This window comes from Mustelus asterias, unplaced genomic scaffold, assembly GCF_964213995.1.
Source record: "Mustelus asterias unplaced genomic scaffold, sMusAst1.hap1.1 HAP1_SCAFFOLD_74, whole genome shotgun sequence".
In the NCBI taxonomy this organism is placed as follows: domain Eukaryota; kingdom Metazoa; phylum Chordata; class Chondrichthyes; order Carcharhiniformes; family Triakidae; genus Mustelus; species Mustelus asterias.
Genome location: NW_027590134.1, coordinates 1,109,254 through 1,131,370, shown reverse-complemented (window position 1 = coordinate 1,131,370; position 22,117 = coordinate 1,109,254). Strand labels below are relative to the sequence as shown.

The 22,117-nt window shown below is 44.9% G+C and overlaps 3 non-coding genes across 3 annotated transcripts; 1 reads left to right on the top strand and 2 right to left on the bottom strand.

Annotated features, from left to right (window-relative positions):
• Nucleotides 1–4,051: 4,051 nt before the first annotated feature.
• Nucleotides 4,052–4,133, bottom strand: trnas-gcu (transfer RNA serine (anticodon GCU)). Its single transcript has one exon. It is a non-coding gene; the product is annotated as a tRNA-Ser (tRNA).
• Nucleotides 4,134–4,464: 331 nt separating this feature from the next.
• On the top strand, nt 4,465–4,536 carry trnaw-cca (transfer RNA tryptophan (anticodon CCA)). The gene has a single exon. It is a non-coding gene; the product is annotated as a tRNA-Trp (tRNA).
• A 12,398-nt stretch (nt 4,537–16,934) lies between these two features.
• trnad-guc (transfer RNA aspartic acid (anticodon GUC)) lies at nt 16,935–17,006 on the bottom strand. The gene has a single exon. It is a non-coding gene; the product is annotated as a tRNA-Asp (tRNA).
• Between the last annotated feature and the right edge of the window lie 5,111 nt (nt 17,007–22,117).

Genomic DNA, 22,117 nt, shown 5'->3' with positions numbered 1-22,117 from the left:
GTCCGGCTCTCTCCTCCCTCCCGCTCTGTGTTTATTCTTCACTCTGTCTCCTCCCCTCTCTGCTCTCTCACTCCGCCTTCCTCAGTCAGGTCGGGGCGGGCTGTATAAAAGGAGCCTGAAAGATTTCCTCTCATATTGTGCAGAGATCTGAGTGAAGAATCATCATGTCTGGCAGAGGAAAAGGACAGTAAGAAGTCTCACAACACCAGGTTAAAGTCCAACAGGTTTATTTGGTAGCAAATACCATAAGCTTTCGGAGTGCTGCCCCTTCGTCAGATGGAGTGAAAATCTGTTCTCCAACAGTGCACAGAGACACAGAAATCAAGTTACAGAATACTAATTAGAATGCAAATCTCTACAGCCAGCCAGGTCTTAAAGGTACAGATAATGTGGGTGGAGGGAACATTAAACACAGGTTAAAGAGATGTGTATTGTCTCCAGACAGAACAGCTAGTAAGATTCTGCAAGATCAGGGGGAAAGCTGTGGGGGTTACTGATAATGTGACATAAATCCAACATCCCGGTTTAGGCCGTCCTCATGTGTGCGGAACTTGGCTATCAGTTTCTGCTCAGCGACTCTGCGCTGTCGTGTGTCGTGAAGGCCGCCTTGGAGAACGCTTACCTGAAGATCCAAGGCTGAATGCCCGTGACTGCTGAAGTGCTCCCCCACAGGAAGAGAACAGTCTTGCCTGGTGATTGTCGAGCGGTGTTCATTCATCCGTTGTCGTAGCGTCTGCAGGTACCTGATACGCTGCAGGAAAGGATGTCCCGAGGCATGGTACATTGGGGAAACCATGCAGACGCTACGACAACGGATATCAGTGGTATAATTACTTCTAAGGAATTCGCAAGGGCAAGGGGATCACAGTGTCCGTGTATGAATATAAGGGGTTAATTCACATTCACTGAAAATGAGTGAATCTCCGTCACTCGCTCTCTCTCACACACACACCCACACAAGCACTCACAGACCAACACTCACACATCTCCCACCACGACAGATGGCGAAATTCAAAATCAATAAAAATATCTGGAATTAAAGGCCTTGAATCAACTTTCGTAAAAAAAGACAACTAAAGCACTAATGCTCTTCAGGGAAGGAATTCTTACCTGGACTGGCTTACATACAACTCCCGACCCACAACAATGTTGTAGGCCCTCGGAGGTGGCCTACCAAGCCACTCAGTTCAAAGGAAATTTGGAGACCTTGGCCTTGTGGTATCATCGCTGAAATCTGAAACTGAGCTCGTATTCTGGGGACCCGGGTTCAAATCCTGACAAGGCAGTGGAATTTGAATTCAATAAAAAATATGTGGAATTAAGGATCTCCTGATGACAATGAAACCTTTGTCGATTGTTGTATTAATCTATCTGGTCCTCTCGGGACCAAAATCTGCCGTCTTTACACAGTCTGGCCGACATGTGATTCCAGAGCCACAGCAATGTGGTTGACTCTCAATTGCCCGCAGGCAACTAGAGTTGGGCAATAAATACTGGTCAGCCAGTGGCACCCATATCCCATGAATTAATTTTTTTTTAAATGCAAGCCCAGTCAGCAACGCTGAAAAAATGCATTTAAGATTCAGAATGAGGAGATCCATCAACTCATTTACAATCCCAGAGTTTGCAAATACAGAATGGATTCCAAACTAGTTTACTGTTCTGGGAGCTGACCGCCAGAACAAATTGCTTGTACACGCACAGTTCTACCAACAGAATCAGAAAGATCCCAATCCTCGAAAATCAGCAGATAATGCAAAACATATTCTGAATATGGCACAGATATGAAGGTAAAGTTACCATCATCCCAAATGACCATCCGCTGTTCCCCATCTCAACAGGGAGACAGGTGATCAAGAAGGCAAATGGGATGTTGGCCTATATCGCGAGGGGGATAGAATATAAAAGCAGGGATGTCTTGATGCACCTGTACAGGGCATTGGTGAGGCCGCAGCTGGAATACTGTGCGCAGTATTGGTCCCCTTATATGAGGAAGGATATATTGGCATTGGAGGGAGTGCAGAGAAGGTTCACCAGGTTGATACCGGAGATGAGGGGTTTGGATTATGAGGAGAGGCTGAGGAGATTGGGTTTGTACTCGTTGGAGTTTAGAAGGATGAGGGGGGATCTTATGGAGACTTATAAGATAATGCGGGGGCTGGATAGGGTGGAGGCGGAGAGATTCGTTCCACTTAGTAAGGAAGTTAAAACTAGAGGACACAGCCTCAAAATAAAGGGGGGTCGGTTTAAGACAGAGTTGAGGAGGAACTTCTTCTCCCAGAGGGTGGTGAATCTCTGGAATTCTCTGCCCACTGAGGTGGTGGAGGCTACCTCGCTGAATATGTTCAAAGCGCAGATGGATGGATTCCTGATCGGTAAGGGAATTAAGGGTTATGGGGATCAGGCGGGTAAGTGGTACTGATCCACGTCAGATCAGCCATGATCTTATTGAATGGCGGGGCAGGCTCGAGGGGCTAGATGGCCTACTCCTGCTCCTATTTCTTATGTTCTTATGTTCTTAATGGTGTTGATTTAGCCTCAGGATTACTACACCTCAGGCGAGGGGCAAGGCTGAAAATATCTAACAGCACATCTGCATTTTCTTTGCCGTAAATTTGTATAAACTTCTTGTTTTCAGTTATAAACTGGAGGATACAGTATGTTTTATTAACGGCTCTTAAAAACTGTCCTGCCACCTTCAATGACATATACACATGTCCAAATATGTCCTGCTGTTCTTGCACCCCGTTTTGGAATTAAATCCTTTATTTTATATTGTCGCTTTGTGTTATTCCCACCAAAATGAATCACTTCATTCATCATCTGCCACATGTCCTCCCATTCCACCAACCTGTCTGTGTCCTTTCGGAGTTCGACTGGAATTTCTGTAGCTCTTTTCACAACCATAGGACGTCCCAAAATATTTTAATGATGAGAAAGTATTTTTGAAATGTAATCGCTGTCCAATTGCTGAACTTTTCAACTGTCTGTTCGACGACATCAGAAATTGCCAGATGGGAACGGGGAATAGTTGCTGCAGCAATGTCTCTGTGGCACAAAGAATGGCATTTTTGATTTGATTTCATTTGATTTATTATTGTCACATGTGTTAACATACAGTGAAAAAATATTGTTAAAGTATTGTTTCTTGTGCACTATATAGACAAGGCATACCATTCATAGAGAAGGAAACAAGGGAGTGCAGAATGTAGTGTTACAGTCATAGCTAGGGTGGAGAGAAAGATCAACTTCATGCAAAGTAAGTCCATTCGAGGTAAGTCTGTGAGTTCGGAAGTTCAGGATCCAGTCGCAGAGGGAGGTGCCGAGGCCCAGGCCACAGAGTTTGGAGATGAGTTTCCAGGGAATAATGGTGTTGAAGGCTGAGCTGTAGTCAATAAATAGGAGTCTGACAGAGGTATCCTTGTTATCTAGGTGTTCCAGGGTTGAGTGCAGGGCCAGAGAAATGGCGTCTGCTGTGGACCTGTTTGCGGCAGTGGGTACCAGCATGTTAGACTGCTCGTCATTGTCTTGTGAAATGTTCAAAGGTTGTGGGCCCGAATCTCATCGGAGTCAGCTTTCTGGGTAAAATTTGAAGAAATTAGGAACTGGTGTGTCAATCTTCTCAGAGAAGCGAAACTGCCGCCTCGAACTTGGAGGACATTCGGCCCATCAAGCCTACACCGACAACAATCCCACCCAGAATGAATCCCCGTGACCCCATATATTTACCATGCTCATCCCCCTGACACTAAGGGGCTATTTCGCATGGCCAAACCAGCTAACATGGCACTAATTTTCATGGTTGACCTGCCGATTCTGGAAAGACAAAATCTGCCACTGGCGTCTGCTTTGGAGCTTCCGAACCACATGTTGACATGGTGGCAAACTCGTGTCCAAAGCGGGTGCCCTGATTTGAATTGACTGTCAGATCGAGTTTCTCAGAGGATGAGAATTCTGGGAATATGGAATTGTTCTGGACTATTCTCTCAAGTCTGTGTGTTCAAACTTCATCTTGGTTCCGTGAACCTCAAAACACTGAACGAACCAGCACCGACGAGGATGGGATTCGAACGCACGCGTGCAGAGCACAATGGATTAGCAGTCCATCGCCTTAACCACTCGGCCACCTCGTCACGCAATGACTTCTCACCAAGCTTTGACAAAGGGCTCGAAATGTCAGCTCTTTTCTCTCCTTGCGGATGCTGCCAGACCTGGTGAGATTTTCTAGCGTTTTCTCTTTTGACTTCTCACCAAACCAGGGTGTTTTAACACCCGTAACAAAGAACATATTTCTCCCGCAGGATAATGCTGTGTTGCTGCTTTCTTGCTAATCCGGTTCGCTGCTACTCTTCCATTCGGTGTGTAACCACAGAAAGTAAAGAGGGAGACAGTTCCATTCCCTGGTCCCAGTTTGATTTTGAATTCACCGAACATAACCCGGATGTAAAATGCAGCAAGCAGTCTGAGCTTGTGGCGCAACGGTAGCGCGTCTGACTCCAGATCAGAAGGTTGCGTGTTCAAATCACGTCAGGCTCATGAAGCTTTTCAGCGTCTGATTTTGTGTCTGGGTAAAATTGGTATCTTGGTAAAGTTGATTGTTTGCAATTGTTCCCGAAATGACAAATTTCAAGACGATGGTCGAAATGATATTTTAGGGATGCTTCCGGTTCGCATGCTCAGTTTTGTTTTTGCACAGTTTTATATCTGAAACAATGTGTCAGAGTTGTGAGGTGTTCATTGCTTGCAAAATTAAAGCAAGGTCCACAGACTCAGATGTTCCTATGGGTCATCAAAGGAGACAGCTGACTGTGGCGATTTCACAGGATGATTCACACGTCAAGAGAGGAGCAAGGCTTCGAAGCCGGGCCTTCATGAACAATCTCAACCGATACAGGAATTAATCCCGTGCTTTTGGCTGAATAAGCTGTCCAACCATTTAATGAAAGGACAACTCTCCGAAAGCCCATGCTCCCAAATAAACCTGTTGGACTTTCACCTGGTGTTGTGAGACTACTTCCTGTGAACCTGGGACATATGCGCTGTGTTCCCAGTTAATGAAAATCAAGATGATGAAACAAATTTACTGTCGAGAAAACCCAGATTTACCTTTGGGCAGCAGCCGAATGTTACTATTTGATGTTGGTGAGAACATGATAGCAGATGATGGTTTCGATCCATCGACCTCTGGGTTATGGGTCCAGCCACTCTGCCTCGAAACGTTGCCGCTTCCTGTCTATTCCTGTTGCGTGGGTGAGAGGAAACTATTCATTGTATTTGTATTTCAAACAAGACCCACGTGTTGGGAAGCGCACCCTGGCTGGACAATAACACTTAACATCAGCCCGAATCAAACAGACAGAGAAAGACACACAGAGAAGCAGTAAGAGATGATCAGGACACACACAGAGCGATAGACAGAGAAGGTACCGAACAAACCAACAAGATACTGAGATGGAACAACTGATTATGTTTGAAAAGGGATCTTCTGTTACATAAAGATAGACCTTGTTTTAAAATTAATTTCATGTAAGTGTAACTGCACTCTGCTGTGTAACTGTTCTCTCTGTTGTGAAACTGTGTCTCTGCCGTTGACAGATCTTTTCTGTGGTTGTGTCAAATTCATCCCTGTTGTGTAAATATATTCATAAGACATGGGAGCAGAATTATGCCACTTGGACCTTTGAGTCTGCTCCACCATTCAATCATATATTTCCCTCATCCTCATTATCCTGCCTTTTCCCCATAACCCATGATCCCCTTATTAATCAAGAATCTATCTATTTCTGTCTTAAAGACACGCAATGACCCGGCCTCCACAGCCTTCTGCAGCAAAGAGTTCCACAGATTCACCACTCTCTGGCAGAATAAATTCATCCTCATCTCTGTTTTAAAGAATCGTCCCTTTTGCCTGAGGTTGTGCCTTCTGTTTCTAATTTTTCCTACGAGTGGAAACGTCCTCTCCATGCCCACTCTATCCGGGCCTCGCAGTATCCTGTAAGTTTCAATAAGATGCCCCCTCATTCTTCTAAACTCGAAGGAATACAGATCCAGGGTCCTCAACTGTTCCTTATACGACAAGCTCTTCATTCCAGGGACCATTCTTGTGAACCTCTTCTGGACCCTTTCCAAGGCCAGCACATCCTTCCTTAGATATGGGGCCCAAAACTGCTCACAATATTCCAAATGGGGTCTGACCAGATTCCCGGTTATGTAAATATGAGCCACCTTGAGCAGAATTTTTATTTTCTGTTCTGCAAAGCTGTTTCCTGTTGTGTGAAATGTTCTCTGTTGTTCAGTGAAAATGTTTCCTGTGGGAAACCAATCAACAGGAATTTCAAGGCCGCCATTTCTGAGGCTTGGTTTCATGTCCAGACTTATTTCGGCAGAATGGCCTACTCCTGTTTCTGTTTTTGATCAATGATTCTGTGTATCAAATCAGTTAATTTAAATTTCACCAGCTGCCATGGTGGGACTTACTTCATGCCTCCAAAGATCAGTGCGGGCCTCTGGTTTACCAGCCCAGTGACATAACCTTTCATCCCTGTAAACAAAACACTTCATTCAGCTCATTATTAAACCTCGTCCTGAGGAAATTAGAATTGCCTCCTCAGAATTTCAATCACCCAATCAATACAAAGCATTTTGCTCTAGGTGGGAACATCAATAATTTATCCAGATCAAACAGATATTGTGGAATTGTTCAGAGCTAAGATTATTTTAGAATTGAATTAATAAAATAACAAGGACCTACATTCTGAGAAAGCACCCTGCAATGTTTGGAAGAAAATGTGGATTTAATATGATGTGGGAGATCGGTTCCCAGGATGCTCCACCAGAAATGACCGTGACAGAACTCAAACCTGCAATTTTCTGATATCATTACTACAAACACCAAAGTCAGACACTTTATCCATAAGGCCACACAGTCGGCTCATAACTACTGCAACCTGATGTTAGTACCATGTGAATAAATACTGTGAAAATATTCTTTTCGTTCCATCTCTAGATGATCCACTGATTCCTAGATCCCTGAAAATACAAGGGAAAGCTCCAGCTGCCGTACATTGTATTTTTTGATGATAAAAGAGCCTTTCACTCTGTGAGTTGTGAAGATTCATGAAACATGAGGAATGGAGTATTAATGTATGATAATAAGAGCAGCAAGACAATGTTGGAGCTATACAAAACTTTGGTGAGGCCATAGTTGGAGCACTGAGTGCAGTTCTGGTCAAATCACTGGAGAAAGAATATGATTGTACTGGAGAGGGTGCAGAGGCCATTCACCAGGATGTTGACTGGGATGGAGAATTTGAACTAGGAAGAGAGACTATATAGGCTCGCGTCATTTTCTTTACAGCAGAGAAGGCTGAGGGGAGACCTGATTGAGGTGTATAAGATTATGAGGGTTATGGAAAGGGTGGAATGGAAGCAGCTGTTCCTCCTAGTTGCAGGGTTGATACCAAGGAAGCAGAATTTTAAGGTGAGGGGCAGAAAGTTTAGAGGGGATTTGAGAGAAACATTTTTTCATCCAAAGCATGGTCAGAGTCTGGATTGCAATGCCTGGAGAGGTAGTAGAGGTGGGAAAACTCACTAATTTTACAAAGTATGTGGATGAACACTTGAAATGTCATAACTTTCAATGCTACGAGCCAAGTGCTGGAAGGTAGGAATACTTGTAGATTTAATGTAGGTTTGTTGGTGCAGACGTGATGGCTCAAAGCGCCTCGTCTGTACTGTATGACTCTCGCTATTATCGTCAGACTTGGCTTCTCACGGACATGTGTCAGCACCCTCTCCTCATGGTTGCACAGTGGTTAGCACTGCTGCCTCACAGCACCAGTGACCTGGGTTTGCTTCCCGGCTTGGATCACTATCTGTGCAGTGTCTGCACATTTCCCTGTGTCTGCGTGAGTGTTCTCCAGGTGCTCCATTTTCCTCCCACAGTCCGAAAAATGCACTTGTTAGGTGCATTGACCCTGTTAAATTCTCCCTCAGTGTATCCGAACAGGCGCTGGAGCGTGGCGACAGGGGAATTTTGACAGTAACTTCATTGCAGTTTTAATGTAAGCCTACTTGCGATGTTAATAAATGAACCTAAAACACTCCACAAATACATGCAGTCAGTGATCCTAACCCAGTGAACCAACACAAACCCCGTTCAGTAAAAACTGCAGCCAAATAAGGTTGTGTCATTGCACCAATTCTCTTTTTCATTTTCCTCACTGCAACACTGCACGTGTTCAGCCTGCACCGTCCTGATGAGAAAGACAAAATCCCGCTTCAGTAATTGAGCTCCAGGCTGCAGGTAAAGCTTGTGTGGGTGCTAACTCAGAAACTTAGCCCCAGCTCACTGAGCATTCCTTCTGAGAAGCAGATGAGACTTTAGTTTGCAACACGCAGAAAACTAAAGATCATTTCCACCGTTCCCGACTCGGAAACACCCCCAGAAACAGCATCTCCACATCATCGATTCACTCCACCAGTGATGGCTACGCTTTCAATTCTCAGCGACTCAGCTCCAGAATTCCCTCTCTAAACCTCACTGCCTCCATCTTCCTTCCCTCTCCTTTCATTTCTATCGCGTTTCATACATTTATTTCCTCCTTCCTTTCCCCCGAGTTCTACTTCTCTCACGCTCTGACTTTCACCAATCCTGTTGTTGCTTTAACTATCGTAAGTAAATTAGAGTTGTACAACGGTAATTCTAATAGCGGTTCCGCTTTAAGGATTCTTTACCCGCCTCCAGCTGTCTGATTTCTCATTGGTTTTAGCCGCGGATCGAATTGTATGACGCAATGACGCTGGGCTGGGAGTGACGTTGCTGGAGCCGAACATCAGCGCCGCATTCCGATTGGGGTATGTGTTACAGCGGCGTTCTTCGATTGGTTCAGGCCGATGTCAATCGTGATGCGGGCGGGTGTTGTGTGAAGCATGTCGCTCTATTGGTCAAGATTAAAACGTCATTTCCATTGTTCGCGCACATGTCAGACAGTCTGAGCTCACTGATTGGATGATGTAGCCATCACTCCATCAGCGCAGAGCGTCTATTGGATAACAGAAATGGCTCAATTTCTGATTGGTTTTCCCAGCTGTCGGTCACAGGTCGGTGACTGTGATTGGACAGAGGGCGGGGGTACACACTGGTCCCATCAGACACCGGGCGGCGGTAAATGTCCGGCCAATGACTTCAGTCCCCGGGCCCAGATCCTGAGCCGGCGGTGGGGCTTCGGATGGGGGAAGGGTTTTGGGAGCGGGAATCGCGCCTCGCCCGGCTGTCAATCCGCAGCTCAGGGTTTCGAATGGCGGCTTCCTGTGTCAACATGTCACGCTGCAGCTCCCCAGTCTCGGCGCTGCAAACCCCGTCACACCAATCAGCACAGAGACTGGGATCTTCCAGTGCCCTGTGTGGGGTCAGGGCTTGGTTACTCTCAGTGGGTCTCCCTCATTGTTTGGTTCTAATTGCAGCCTCTCTCTCTCTTGCAGTCAGTCTGGGTGTTCCTGACTGAGCAGAATGGCCTGATCTCACCACACACATTGAGATGGAGGAGCTGCCGCCCGAGATTAAGATGATTGAGAACTCCAGCTTTCTCTACACTCGTTTCCTGAGGCCCAGCCCTTCATTCATCATTAGTTTCCTCAGGTTGTCAGGTACATTAACATCTTCATCTGCTGTGAACACTGACCTGACAGTGGGAAGGTATTGGAGCAGGATGGTGCAGTCAACTATGTCAATAGTGGGGGACAGGTGGAGAGATTGTTCAGCTGGGTAAGATGGCACTCCCCAGTTCCATTCTTCTCTTTCTGGTCGTAAGCACAACATCACCCGCAATGGTTTCTCTTCCCACTCCTGTGCTGTTACCTCCCGAATCACCCAAGGATCTATCCTTGGCCCCCCACAAGGCACATTGACTCTTTTCCACCATTCAGTTCGATCATGACTCATTTATTTATCTTGATTGCCACACAGTCACAGTGTTAAAAACAAGAACGGCAACAACATCAAACAATACATAAATAGAAATCACACTATGTTTCTGACAGGTTTTCCAAAAGTCACTGCATTTTCAGCATTCACCACAGAATCAGGCAACGCTTTTGAAATATCAACAATTCTATGTGGGATAAACAAATTGACTATTGAGACATGAATAGTTTATTATGACACACAAAATACAGTAACTGTGAGTAAAGAACTTTTCAAGCTTGGGTAGTAAGGCCATGTATCACAGAATATTACAGTGCAGAAGAGGCCCTTCAGCTCATCAAGTCTGCACCGATGCATGAAATGCTCTGACCTGGGCACCTAATCCCACTTGCCAGCACTTGGCCCATAGCCTTGAATGTTATGGCATGCAAAGTACTCATCCAGGTACTTTTTAAAGGATGTGAGGCACCCCGCCTCCACCACTTTCCCAAGCAGTGCATTCCTGACTGTCACCACCCTCTGGGTAAAAACATTTTTCCTCAACTCCCCCCTAAACCTCACACCCCTCAATTTTAACTTGTGTCCCCTCGTAACTGACCCTTCAACTAAGGGGAACAGCTGCTCCCTATCCACCCTGTCCATTCCCCTCAATCTTAAACACCTCAATCAGGTTGCCCCCTCAGTCTTCTCTGCTTCAACAAAAACAACCCAAGCGTATCCAACCTCTCTTCATAACTTAAATGTTCCATCCCAAGCAGCACCCTGGTAAATCTCCTCTGCATCCCCTCCAATGCAGTCACATCCTTTCTATAATGTGACAACCAGAACTGCACACACAATTCCAGCTGTAGCCTCACCAAAGCTCTATACATCATTGATGCACTATCAATTACAACGCGGAGACTTCTGAGAGTGAGGGAAAACTAATAGGCTTTTATTCTCTGAGAACAGGAGCACACCCTTTTAGCTGACCTGGTCTGAACTGAGGCAAGAAGGAGGGACCATCACCTTTATACCCCACTCTGGGTGGAAAGGGAGGGGTCCCAGGTGGAAAGGGAGGAGTCTCGGGCCAGGTGCAGCATGGGTGTGTCCAGGTACATACATGTAGTAACAGTGGTTCACCACAATCATGACGTCTCTGCTTTTGTAATCTATACCCCGATTGATAAAGGTGAATGTGCCATACGCCTTTTTCACCACACTATTAACCTGCCTTTCTGCCTTCAGAGATCTATGAACAAACACGCCAAGGTCCCTTTGTTGTTCGGAACTTCCCCGTACCAGACCTTTCATCGAGTACTTCCATGTCAAATTAAAATGTATCAATTTATAAACTTGAACTGAACCATAAATCAGCCTTCTCTAAAGATTGCAATCCAAAATCTCTTAATCCCTCATAAAATATTCCCCACATTCCTTCCATTTTCCTGGTAACATGTCTTTGCAATCTATGAGCTGTATTTCTCTTTGAAAATGTGGATTCCAAACTGTGGATTCAGGCTCCAGATGTGGGCGTAGTAGCAGCTTATAGTGTTTCAGATCTGCAGCTTCAACCTCATTTTATTCCTTGATTTTTTGAGAAACCAAAGTTTGTCTATTTCAGCCTTAACTGTCATAGAATCCTTACAGTGCAGATGAAGGCCATTTGGCCCATCGAGTCTACACAGACTCTGACACAGCATCTCACCCAGAACCTATCCTGGTAACCCCACATCTTTATCCTGCTAATCCCCCTAACCAATATATTTGGGACACTTAAGGGGCAATCTAGCATGGTCAATCCACTTAACATTTGGAGCATGGGAGGAAACGCAAACAAGGGGAGGATGTGCAAACTTTACACAGACAATCACCCAAGGTGGAATTGAACCTGGGTCCCTGGAACTTCGATACAGTATCCGAGTGTGGGATTTACTCACTCTGGTACAGTGCGAGAGTGAGGGATTTACTCACTGGATGATGCAGTGTGAGAGTGTGGGATTTACTCTCTGTCTGATACAGTGTGTGAAGTGTGGGATTTACTCACTCGCTGATACAGTGCGAGAGTGTGGGATTTACTCTCTGTTCGGGTGTGAAGGTGAGGATCATTCTGTATCTTTTAGTCACGGGGACTATGCGACTGATGGAGTCATTCTGTCTGTGGTAGTGTTGGAGACTCATTGTGTATTTGCCAGTTAGTGGGGGCTGAGAGTGAGTGCAGGATTCATCCACTCCCTGGGATGATATGCCAGTTTGGGATTAATGTTGTAGCTGTCCTTCTCGGCCACTTTGAGGGGGCTGGGTTTATTCTGTACCTATCAGTCTATGTAACCATCTGTGAGATTCATCCTGTATTTGTCAGTCTCTGGCAGTGTGAATCAGTGTGATGTTGATTGGATATCTTTCAGTCTGTGGCATTGAATGTGCTCTGCTGCTCAATATGATAGTGGAATTCAGTCTGTATCTGTCAGCTACTGGCACTGAATGGGAATGTGGAGATCATTCTCAAAATCTGGGCATCTTTGACACCAATTCTGCAGCTGTTTAACTTCAGTGCTGTTTGTGAGAGTGGGATTAATTCTGTCAGTTGGTGGTCCTGTCTGTGAGATTGGGATCAATTGTCAGGGCCCTGCATATAATTATATGCTGCCTCTGGCCTGTGTAAGTGAGACACATTGTGAAACATGAGGAACTTCAGTTATTGAGATAAACTGGTGAAGTTGGGACCACGTTCCTTGGAGCAGAGAAGATTGAGAGGAGATTTGATAACAGTATTCAGAATCATGGGGAGTCTGGACAGAGTTGACAGAGAAAAACTGTCCCATTGTTGGATGGGTTGAGAAGCAGAGGGAACAGATTTACGGGAATTGGGAAAGGGAGGAATGGATACATGAGGAGAAACGTTTTCAAACAGCGAGTGGTTATGGTCTGGGATGTGGGGCCTGACAGTGCATGAGAGGCAGCTTCAATCGAGGCCTTCAAGAAAGAATTGGATTATTGCCTGAAAATGAAGAATGTGCAGAGATGTGGGGAGAAGGTGGATGAATGGCCCGAGATGTGTTACTCACTTGGAGAGCCAGAACTTGACAGGCCAAAAATCCTCTTTCAGTCGTGTAACAAGTGTGTCTCTCTGTGAGTTTGACTATGTTGATTACGCATATCAGATTCTGGTGCTGTATGTGAATGTGGAATTCATGCTGTGTCTGTCAGGATCTGGTGCTGGATGTGAGTGTGGGATTATTTTAATATAATTCAGTGATCCTCCGTGGGAATGTGGAAAACCCGTTTGAAAATGTGGGTCTGTAACTCCCACTCTTTAATGGGTGTATGTTGTTAGAATGTAACCGGTGACAACTTTGATTGGATGTAATGAGACTAATGGGAACAAGATTTAAGGGTCAGCTGACCCAGTAAACCATGGAACCAATTAGAGTGATGTAATAGTCAGCTGACCAGCTGATTCACTGTAAATAAGGAACTGTGCAGAATTTTGGAGAGCTTGGATTGGCCCAGGCGAGACCCCGAGTTTGGAGTAATGATGCTTCTTTATCAAACCCTTTCTTTGATTTATAAGTTGGAGTAAGTTTTGTTGTATTTTCATTAGCTGCATTTTGAAGAGTTCCTTCTGAAGAAACATGTGCTGTTTGTGCACATTTGTGATGATTTCTGACCATGTCAGTGGGACCATATATGTGTGTCAGATTGATTAGGGTCATTCAGGATCAGGTTCTGTCAGTGAGTTCAGTAACAGTCTGTCTCTGTCAGTGTCTGGTAATGAACATGTGCTCGAGAATGATTCTGAATCTGTCGTCTCTGCTGCTCTGACAGTGTGGGATTCATTACATAACCTCAGGCTCTGTGACTGTTTAACAATCTGAGTTCATTCCACGTTGAAATTTCAGCACAGAAACAGACCATTAATGCTGTGGGTTTTAATGGAATTATTGAGAATTTGGCCGAGTATTAAATCACTTTCTATTTGAACACAATTGGGAAGGACCATGGATCTTTTCATCTCACAATCGTTGCAAAGTCAAAGAAAGTGTTATTCAAATTTTATTAATCAAATTGATGCTTTCATCATTCACTCTGGTTGTAAGAACTTTATACTTGAATGTTGAGCTTAGCTTTCACTGTTAGAATATAATATCTGCCATACACTCTATGAGGCATCAGGTTGGGTATGTGATCTGTATCTCAATCTGTACTCATCAAATTTATATGTATTCTTATTTTAATGATCACAGTTGGTGTCTCAGGTTATCCTATCATTCAGTTGTATCTGGCATTTAATTTAATTGCAACCAATGCTGCAATATTTTAGGACTGGCACATTGACAATCTGATAGTGGGTGAGAATTTGGACTGGGATTTATCTATCTCTCTGTCAGTGGTACTGAGTTGGGGTGACATGGAAACAATGTCTGTCTCTCCTGCTCTGACTGATTGTGGATTAAAAATATATCTCTGGAACCACATCCAGTCCATGCTGGTTCTCCATGCAACAATCCAGTCAGTCTCACTCCCCTGCTCTATCCCCAGAGCCCTATCAGTTTATTTCCCTCAAATGTCCATCCCAATTCATCTTTCAAACTATTCATCATCTCTGCTTCCACCCTCAGAGGCAGCGACTTCCAGGTTGTTACTCGCTGCATGAGAAGTTCTTCCACACACATCCCCTCTCTGTCTCATCCCAAAATCTTCAATTTGTGCACCCTAGTCCTTGCATTCTCAGCGAATGGGATCAGCATTTCTTTGTCTACTTGATCTACACCTGGCATAATCCTGTCCACCTCTATCAGATCTCCCCCTCAATCTGCTTTGCTCCAAAAAGATCAACCCCAGCTTCTCCAACCAAACCTTGTGGCTAAAAGCCTCATTGCTGAAACCATTCTGGTTCATCTCCTCTGCACCAGCTGAATGATCCTCACCTGTTTCCTCAAGGGTGCTGAGCAGAACTGGACTCAATACTGCAGCTGTGGTCCAATCAAAACTTTCTAAAGGCTCAGCATAACTTGCATGATTCTATACTCAATGCCTGTGTCCTCATGGGGAGGTCACTCGTGTGGATGGGGAGGGTCTGAACTAACCTGGCAGGGGGATAGACATCAGTGTATAGAAGTAGAAAGGAGGAATATCGAGAGGAAGAAGTAGGGCCATATAAGATCAGAGTAGATGAAGAAGGAATCTAAGAGGAATACAAGGACAGGTTTAGAATGCATGTGTGTAATCACAGTGTGGTGTATCAGGTTGGTGAGTTAGAAGCACAAATAGCCATTTGGGAATACAATACACTGGCAATGATGACAATGTGGCTTAGAAATGGAGTGAACCGGGCGATTGCTATTCAATACAATGTGAAGAGAAAAGACAGAGAAGGGAAAAAGGTAGGTGTGGTGACAAAGAAATAGAGCAGCAAATCTGGAGGCAGATCAGGCATTGCAGATACAGAATTAATTCCATTCTCACACAGACTGACAGGAAGGTTGACTGCATGATCCCAGTGTATGTGGGTAGTCACTTGGGTAACAGTGATCATTGTATCACAAGCTTGATATTAGCAAGGAACAATCTAAAGTAGCACTTCTGAATGGGAAGAGGACTAACTTCAATGGGAGGAGCTGGGATTGAGCGAGAGTAAAATGGAGCCAAAATCTGACAGGAAAAACTGTAACAGGACAATGGGTGATTTTTCAGGAGATGTTTCAGGTACAGACTCGGTACATTCCAATCAGGTTGAGAGGGAGGGGAACCAAAGCCAGAGCTGGATGATGAGGAAGATAGAAAAGATAACGAAACAATGAAGAAGCCGCATGATGCATGTCAGAAGAATTCTTCAAATGAGAACCACTATACAAAGAGAACAGGAAGCAAATCTCGCAGGTTTGATAGTCGGGAGACACATTCTACTCTATCTGTCACAGGGCTGATCAGAACCTGTTCCCTGTTCCAGTGAAACATCTGCACAGAACACAACGCAAAGCTGGAAGCTGGAAATCTGAAACAAACACAGAAAATGCTGGAAATGCTCAGCGGATGAGGCAGCATTTTCGATTAATGGAGCTTTCTGGAAAACAAGCTCCTGAAGCACAGCACAGCTGCACAGTTTAAAGTTTCCCTTCATCCACAATGGAGGCTTCATTCTATAGTTCTGAACAATCCAAATTTGAGAATGTGCATTGTTATTCTCGTCGCCACAGCCTGAAAACCACTTCAGGCATTGATGTCGCCCTTGGATTTTAAATTTGTAAATCCATTCTCTACCTTTTAAAGCTACTATTGAAACTGTATCTGTCGCCCATTCAGTTCTTTGTGAGTGAGAAGCAGAATTGAAGATATATTTGGGTAATTTTCCTTTGACTGAATTTGTACAGAAGCATAAAGGCGGGAATCACACACAGCACTTCATGAAAATGACCCCCTAAAAGCTGACAGTGTTTAATCAAGGGATGTTTCTATTTATTCATTTATTATTAATGGAGAATAGAAAAGTTGGAACTGTATGCAATCTGGGCAATAAAACTGAGCAAAGTGAAACACAATGGGGACTGGGCACGATAAGCCTCCCATGGGCAAAAGACAAAGTGGAGGTGCGACGTTGGCTGCTTGTGAGACGGAGTAGGGAGATGTTGTCGGGTGAAGGCACATCGGAAAGTGGGAGTGCTAAGCGTTTAATGCTCACTGTACAAGCAAAAGGTGCAATGCAGACTGCATGCTGGATATTCAATTCTTACTATCCTCAACAACAGTGATTCAAAATGCCACTTGGTTCAAAATAAAATGCCAACCGGCACTAATACATTCACTTAAAAAACATAGCCTTGCTGATTTATCATAATTTAAATGATTTAATTTAGTTACAGGGTACGGCTAGATTTCAAAATGATATGGCCAACAGATGTAGTATTTCGAAATTCCACCGTCCCAGGTTCAATATAATGTGAACAATTTTTGTCTGTGATGTCCCTCTCTGATGTCCAAACTTCAGTCGACCAGAGTGTACAATGTGACATAATAAAAATGCAACAAGCTCCCCGTCGGGGAATTGAACCCCGGTCTCCCGCGTGACAGGCGGGGATACTAACCACTATACTAACGAGGAAGCGATGCTTTGCGTACTGTACACTTGCCACTTACACATTCAGAGCGACAACTGAGTTCGGACGAGATCAGTTCGTTTCTCCAATACGGAGTCCCATTTAATGCAGCAAACAGCGGCTTTCACCAACCGATTTTTGGATTAGCAAGAAAGAGAATGAGATGGATGCATGAAAAAAACAAGAATCAAGCGGAGACAGAAAGGTGCGTTTGCCGTTCATTTCAAACTGCATGTTCTTATTAATTCTGGAGGAAAGACGGCCTGTGTTGAAATCTGAACAATCTGGACAATCTCAGCTCGTCTCTCTCCACAGATGATGTCAGACATGCTGAGATGTTCCAGCATTTTCATTTGTTGTTTCAGATTCCAGCAGCGGCAGTATTTTGCTTTTATCTTGTCTCGAAATGCGTTTTTTTTCTCCAAACTGCTGGAACTTCCAAAGTGCTTTACAGCTCAGATGCTTTTCTTTAATTCTATTGTCTTTTGTATTGCCCGAGGTAGGTGCGGATTGAGCAAAAACAGAAAATATCATCCCCAATCTCACAGGATCATGGAAAAATTATTTCTGTGGCTTTGACCATCTCATCAGTTGTCTGATATAGATACATTTGCTCAAAGCTGCCTCAGTTAAAATATTATTGGTGCATATTTCTGTGAGCCACTGGAAAATGAGCGAAGTTTCCAACCCGTTTCTGAACTCATGAAGTTGAAGTCAATTATTCTCTGTCTCCGATGATAATTTTAAGAAGCTCAATTAAAGCTCTACTGTCCACGGTTCGGCCACGGATTCGAAAACCAAACAGATTTCCAAGCAGTGTCTGCAACATAGAACCACGTAATCCCTGCAGCGCAAAAACACGCCTTTCGCCAGAGTCTGATGTAGAACATAGAACATAGAACATAGAACATTACAGCGCAGAACAGGCCCTTCGGCCCACGATGTTGCACCGACCAGTTAAAAAAAAAACTGTGACCCTCCAACCTAAACCAATTTCTTTTCGTCCATGAACCTATCTACGGATCTCTTAAACGCCCCCAAACTAGGCGCATTTACTACTGATGCTGGCAGGGCATTCCAATCCCTCACCACCCTCTGGGTAAAGAACCTACCCCTGACATCGGTTCTATAACTACCCCCCCTCAATTTAAAGCCATGCCCCCTCGTGCTGGATTTCTCCATCAGAGGAAAAAGGCTATCACTATCCACCCTATCTAAACCTCTAATCATCTTATATGTTTCAATAAGATCCCCTCTTAGCCGCCGCCTTTCCAGCGAAAACAATCCCAAATCCCTCAGCCTCTCCTCATAGGATCTCCCCTCCATACCAGGCAACATCCTGGTAAACCTCCTCTGCACCCTCTCCAAAGCCTCCACATCCTTCCTGTAATGTGGGGACCAGAACTGCACACAGTACTCCAAGTGCGGCCGCACCAGAGTTGTGTACAGTTGCAACATAACGCTACGACTCCTAAATTCAATCCCCCTACCAATAAACGCCAAGACACCATATGCCTTCTTAACAACCTTTTCTCTTTGATTCCCAACTTTCAGGGATCTATGCACACATACACCTAGATCCCTCTGCTCCTCCACACTATTCAAAGTCCTCCCGTTAGCCCTATACTCAACACATCTGTTATTCCTACCAAAGTGAATTACCTCACACTTCTCTGCATTAAACTCCATCCGCCACCTCTCGGCCCAACTTTGCAACCTGTCTAAGTCTTCCTGCAAACTACGACACCCTTCCTCACTGTCTACCACACCACCGACTTTGGTGTCATCAGCAAATTTGCTAATCCACCCAACTATACCCTCATCCAGATCATTAATAAATATTACAAACAGCAGTGGCCCCAAAACAGATCCCTGAGGTACACCACTTGTAACCGCACTCCATGATGAATATTTACTATCAACCACCACCCTCTGTTTCCTATCCGCTAGCCAATTCCTGATCCAATTTCCTAGATCACCCCCAATCCCATACATCTGCATTTTCTGCAGAAGCCTACCATGGTGAACCTTATCAAACGCCTTACTAAAATCCATATATACCACGTCCACTGCCTTGCCCCCATCCACCTCCTTGGTCACTTTCTCAAAAAACTCAATAAGGTTAGTAAGGCACGACCTACCTGCCACAAAACCATGCTGACTATCACCTATCAATTCATTACTCTCCAAATAACTATAAATCCTATCCCTTATAATTTTTTCCAACATCTTGCCGACAACAGAAGTGAGACTCACCGGTCTATAATTCCCGGGGAAGTCTCTGTTCCCCTTCTTAAACAATGGGACAACATTCGCTAACCTCCAATCTTCTGGTACTATACCAGAGGCCAACGACGACCTGAAGATCAGAGCCAGAGGCTCTGCAATCACTTCTCTTGCCTCCCAGAGAATCCTTGGATAAATCCCATCCGGACCAGGGGATTTATCTATTTTCAGACCCTCCAGAATATCCTGCACATCCTCCTTATCAACTGTAATACTGTCTATTCTACTCCCTTGCAACCCAGTGTCCTCCTCAGCTATATTCATGTCCCCTTGCGTGAACACCGAAGAGAAATATTGGTTCAATGCTTCACCAATCTCCTCCGGTTCCACACATAACTTCCCTCTGCCATCTATAACTGGCCCTAAACTTGCCCTAACCAACCTTCTGTTCTTGACATACCTATAGAACGCCTTAGGATTCTCTTTAACCCTATCCGCCAAAGTCTTCTCATGTCCCCTTTTAGCCCTTCTAAGCTCGCTCTTCAACTCCCTCTTAGCCAATCTAAAGCTTTCTAGTGCACTACCCGAGTGCTCACGTCTCATCCGAACATAAGCCTCCTTTTTCTTTTTAACCAACAAAGAAACTTTTTTGGTGCACCACGGTTCCCTAGCCCTACCAATTCCTCCTTGCCTGACAGGGACATACCTATCACAGACTCGCAGTAGCTGCTCCTTGAAAAAACTCCACATGTCGGACGTTCCCAGTCCCTGTAATCTCCTAGTCCAACCTATGTTTCCTAATTCTCTCCTAGTAGCCTCATAATTACCCTTCCCCCAGCTAAAACCACTGGCCCGAGGTTCATGCCTATCCCTTTCCATCACTAAGGTGAACGTAACCGAATTGTGGTCACTATCACCAAAATGCACACCAACTTCCAAGTCTAGCACCTGGTCTGGCTCATTTCCCAGCACCAGATCCAATATAGCCTCACCTCTAGTTGGCCTGTCTACATACTGAGTCAAAAAACCTTCCTGCACGCTTTGAACAAAAACTGACCCCTCTAACGAGCTAGAGCTATAACAATTCCAGTCAATATTAGTCAAGTTAAAATCCCCCATAACAATTGCCCTATTACTTTCACTCCTAAGCAGGATTGACTCCGCAATCCTTTCCTCAACCTCTCTAGAACTTTTAGGAGGTCTATAAAAGACTCCCAACAGGGTGACCTCTCCTCTCCTATTTCTAATCTCCGCCCATACTACCTCAACAGATAAGTCCTCATCAAACCTCCTCTCTGACACTGTGATACAATCTCTGACCAATAATGCTACCCCTCCCCCTCTTCTACCTCCTTCCCTACTTCGACTAAAACATTTGAACCCCGGGACCTGCAGCATCCATTCCTGCCCCTGCTCTATCCATGTCTCTGAAATAGCCACAACATCGAAGTCCCAGGTACTGATCCACGCTGCAAGTTCACCCACTTTATTGCGAATACTCCTGGCATTGAAGTATACACATTTCAAACCCTGCTCCACCCCACCTCTGCAATGCCGTGCATTGCAGTCCCCATCCATGCATCCCTCACTTTCAGCCCCACTACTCAGGATCCCTCCCCCCCCCCGAATCAGTTTAAACCTCCCTGCATGGCCTTAGCAAATTTACCCCCCAGGATATTGGTCCCCTTCTGATTAAGGTGTAGACCATCCTTCTCATAGAGGTCACACCTTCCCCAGTACGAGCCCCAATTGCTTAAGTACCTGAACCCCTCCCTCCTGCACCATCCCCTCAGCCATGAATTCAAACCTTCCCTCTCCCTATTCCTCTCTAAACTATCCCGTGGTACAGGCAAGAGTCCAGAGATAACCACTCTGTCAGTCTTGGCCTTTAGTTTCCACCCCAACTCCATAAATCCCTGCCTAATATCCCCTTCCCCTATCCTCCCTATGTCGTGTGTCCCCACATGTACAATAACTTGTGGTTTATCTCCCTCCCCCCTAAGAGTCCTGAATACCCTGTCAGACACATCCCGGACCCCAGCCCCTGGTAGGCAACACACCAACCCTGAGTCCCTACCTTTAGTTCCGACCCTCCTATCTGTCCCCTTAATTGTGGAGTCCCCAATCACAAGGCCCAGTCTTTTACAGCCCCTAACCACCTGAGCTTTCTCACTCGGCTCACCCCCAGAGATCTGCTCTCTATGCTCAGTTGATTCCTCCTCAACTGTAGCCTCCAGCACCGAAAACCTATTATGGAGGGGAACCGCCCCAGGGGATTGTCTTACCGATTGCTTCTTACCCCTCCTCCTGGCATTGACCCAAGCCTCATTTCTAGGAGTTACTATTTCTCTATAACTCCTATCAACTTCCACCTCCGCCTCCCGAATTATGCGGAGTTCCTCTACCTCCCCCTCCAGCTCCTTTACACGCTCCTCCAGAAGCTGCAATCTAATGCACTTCTTACAACTAAAATCTCCTGAAACACTACTGGATTTCCTCACCACATACATCCCACAGGAGATGCAGCATACTGCCTGAACTGCCATCCCTGAAGCCATTACCAGCAAGAAAAAAAGAAAACAAAAAACTTCCCCACACTTATAATTAGGTTAGAGGAGGATGGAAGGGTGGGATCCTCTACCAGTGTAGAGGATCGGGTATCTCCTCTGCACCAATTTATAGGGCTAGGGGCCCGAGAGAAAAAAAAAACTACTACTGAGGGGGAACCACCCAGGTAACTGACTTTTAAAGTTAAAATAAAAACCCTTCCCAGACTCCTTTGCTGCCCACTTCTAGTTTTCACTTTAAACTTGAAAAACTGCTGTTAAAGTAAAGGCCAAAAAAATACACACACTAGCTGACTAATTAAATAAATAAACAATTCAATTAA